The sequence below is a fragment of the Microtus pennsylvanicus genome, chromosome 6 (genome assembly GCF_037038515.1).
Source record: "Microtus pennsylvanicus isolate mMicPen1 chromosome 6, mMicPen1.hap1, whole genome shotgun sequence".
Lineage (NCBI taxonomy): Eukaryota > Metazoa > Chordata > Mammalia > Rodentia > Cricetidae > Microtus > Microtus pennsylvanicus.
Genome location: NC_134584.1, coordinates 67,033,067 through 67,035,208, shown reverse-complemented (window position 1 = coordinate 67,035,208; position 2,142 = coordinate 67,033,067). Strand labels below are relative to the sequence as shown.

Genomic DNA, 2,142 nt, shown 5'->3' with positions numbered 1-2,142 from the left:
TATTTCCCATGTTTACTATGAGAACAGAAGGGTACATGAAAATGATACTTAGAGGTAGAACTCTGTAGTAAAGTAATAGCAATACTGAAGAAATAACCCTATAAAGGGACAGGGTGGCATGCTATATGGAGAAAAAGGAAATGTGGGGATTTCAGGATCTCCATGGCTCACATGGCCTTTCTCTGTTAATATGCTAGTTTTGTCTGTGATGTAGCTATTTTTCTCTAAAAGTGGTTAAAAATTGCATATGGGGCTGGAGATATGGGTTCAGAGCTAAAGTACTTGCTGCATAAGTGGCAAGTATTGGGGACAAAGATTGGATTCCTTGCACCCAAGTAAATGTCTGGTAGGTGTGGCACCTAGAAAGTGTGTGTGGGTAGGGGACATCTGGAGCAAAAAGGCTAGCTAGTTAGCCAGTCTTATCAATGAGCTCAAGATGTAATCAAAAGAGCCTGCTTTAATAAATAATGTAGGGAGTGATTAAGACTCCTTACAGCAGCCTCAGGTCTCCATATGTATGTACACAGGTCCCTTGTATTACACATACATGTGCCTACACACATACGAGCACTCAACCACTGAGCAATCTCTGCAGCTGCTTATTTTTGGGTTAATCACCATACATTACTGTGTGCTCCCATGGCATTTCCTTACAGATTAAAAAAAACCCATACTGCTCAAAGGCCCCAGGTTCCTGTGTCTGAAGTGCACCATGCCTTGAGCAATAGTGACTGACCTCCCATGTCTTGCCGGGGCAACCAAGGGCTATAGACTGCAATGTTTTTGGAGTCTCTTGGAAAACTGTGGCCATCAACTCAAAATAAGATTTCTCAGGCATGGTGTCCGGGTTTTTGTTAGATGGTCAAATTTTTTTTCCCATGAGAACCAAAGACCTTTTATGGTTAAAACACAGAGTAAAAAGTCTTGAGAACACAGCTCCGCTGGAAGAAGTAGCCATAGCCTTCTGTGAACAAGAGATCTTCCTTGCCTCCGTAACAGTGGCCAGACTGAACCTCTAGACGATATATCAAGCAGGAAAGTCACGTTCTCTAAATCAGGACCAAACAAGGCTGGAGGCTCCCTTACTCAGCTCACGAGTCCCAAGTAATCGTCCATCAGAGAGCCAATAGCAAAAATGTCATTCTTGTCCACACGTGTCCCCACAATCTTGAGGCGGATCTCATCATCCTGTTGAATCACAATGTCCTCATCCATTGTCTTGTAACAAGGTGGGTTGGAGTCGAACTCCATCTCCGATGGGATGGAATGTCTAGAGATGAAGCAAGACATAGGCCCAATTTCTGTGAAAAGTCCAACCTTGTTGACCTGAGTGACCACAACGTCCACCATCTCACCTTTAAAAGGCCGGAAAACAATAGCCTTGTACTTAACTGGATAAAGAACAAAACCTCGTCCTGGTTGGATCACACTAGCACCAATATTGTCGATGGTGGTGACAGCAATGACAAAACCATACTTCCCAGTGCAGGTCCCCTCCACCTCGGTGAAGAGCTTCTGCTTCACCGTGTTAAGTAAGTTGGGACCGAAGTAGCATGGGTGCAGCAGAATCTCGTGCTCTAGGGAAATGTGATAAAACATTTTCTGCAGAAGTTTGGAGCTCAGAGCCGCGAACTCGGCAGGCAGCAGCCTCACCGGAAACACTTGCAGATGTCCAAAACATATATATGCATGATATGATCTATCTTCCTTTCTATTATTGTGATAAACATACTATGACCAAAGGAAATGGGGAAGATTTTTTACAGATTTCAGGTCCTGGTCTATCTTTGAGGGAATTCAGGAGAGGGAGCCAAGACAGGATGATGAAAGCAGGAACTGAAGCAGAGGCTGTGGGAGAAAGCTACTTCCTGCATTGCTTTTCCTGCCTGCCTTGCACAGTTTGCTTTGTTATGCAACCCAAGGCCACCTGCCCAGGGCTGGCACTGTCTACAGTAGGTGGTTCTTCTACATCAACCATCAATCAAGAATATGCTCTGCAGATTTGCTAAGGCTAATCTGATGGGGACAACATTTTCTCAACTGAGTTTCCTTCTCAGATGATCAATCCAGCTTGTGTCAAATTGACAGTAGCATCAGCAACAGCAGCAGCAGCAGCAGCAACAACAACAAGAACAACCAACT

The 2,142-nt window shown here is 44.4% G+C and overlaps 1 pseudogene; it reads right to left on the bottom strand.

Annotated features, from left to right (window-relative positions):
* Positions 1-879: 879 nt before the first annotated feature.
* LOC142852861 (DNA-directed RNA polymerase II subunit RPB7 pseudogene) lies at positions 880-1,659 on the bottom strand (annotated as a pseudogene).
* Positions 1,660-2,142: the final 483 nt, after the last annotated feature.